Genomic DNA, 1,009 nt, shown 5'->3' with positions numbered 1-1,009 from the left:
CCATTTGTCGGCCAGAACCCAACACTGTCCAGTCTGGCGTCAGCCTCTCCATCATTGAACGCTATGTTCATGCCCATTTGTTGTGGCCGCTGTGTCGGTCCGTCTCGTGGAAGCTTCTCTTCTTTTTCACGGATCCTTCCCAAGTAAGAACAGGCAGCATTTGGCCCTGATTCTGCCCAGGAGGAAGAACAGCTGATTGTGATGACTTGGGTGGGGTTTTCCTGTGGCGATGGGGGTGGAAGGAGGCTGGTAGTGGTGATGGTGGTAGTTTATCTCAAAGAAAAAGTTGTATTGCATCTTGAACTACCTCCTGTAAAGCTGTACATCAGAGAGTTAAGAACCTTCCATGCTGTATAGCTAACCCTTGTTATCAGGTGCCATGGGGTCAGTTCAAGCTCATGGCGGCCCTATAAACAACAGAGCGAGACACTGCCTGGTCCTGCACCATCCTCACAGTTGTTTGTGGTCGCAACCCAAGTGTCACTCCACCTTGTCCAGGGGTCTGCCTCCTTTTTCGCTGCCCCTCCACTTGACCAAGCATGAGGTCCTTCTCCAGGGACTGGTCTCCTGGACGTGTCCAAACATTGAAAGTTAAGAAAAGGCATGGGGGAAGGGAAGGGGCCTGGAGGAATCCTCTTTTCAATTCCTTTATTTTGAAAAATACGCACAGATAGGCCATCTCTGGATAGCCAATGGAAGAGGCAGGACCGGAAGACTGTCTGAGGAGTTACAGTCTCGGAAACTCGGGCAGTTCTATCCTGTCCTCTAGGGTTAACATGGGCCTGCCCTGACTCAGTGGCAGTGAGTTTGGTTTTGGGTTTGGATATCCTTTCCAAGAAACCCTGGCAGCACTGTGGGGTATGCAGTAGACTGCTAACTACAAGGTGGGCAGTTCAAACCCACTAGCCCTCAATGAGAGGAAGATTACGCTGTCGTCCCATAAAGATTTACAGCCTTGGAAGCCCTCTATAGGGTTGCTATAAGGCAGAATCCACTTGATGGCTGCGGG

The 1,009-nt window shown here is 50.7% G+C and overlaps 1 protein-coding gene across 1 annotated transcript in view; it reads left to right on the top strand.

Annotated features, from left to right (window-relative positions):
* Nucleotides 1-1,009, top strand: part of ADAMTS18 (ADAM metallopeptidase with thrombospondin type 1 motif 18) — a 142,997-nt gene that overhangs the window by 3,489 nt on the left and 138,499 nt on the right. The gene's annotated exons all lie outside the window — the stretch shown is intronic.

Source organism: Echinops telfairi, unplaced genomic scaffold (assembly GCF_000313985.2).
Source record: "Echinops telfairi isolate 266 unplaced genomic scaffold, ASM31398v2 ScPeMD7_2291;HRSCAF=2852, whole genome shotgun sequence".
NCBI lineage: Eukaryota > Metazoa > Chordata > Mammalia > Afrosoricida > Tenrecidae > Echinops > Echinops telfairi.
The sequence above is the reverse complement of the archived record's forward strand: the minus strand, read 5'-3'. Positions and strand labels throughout refer to the sequence as shown.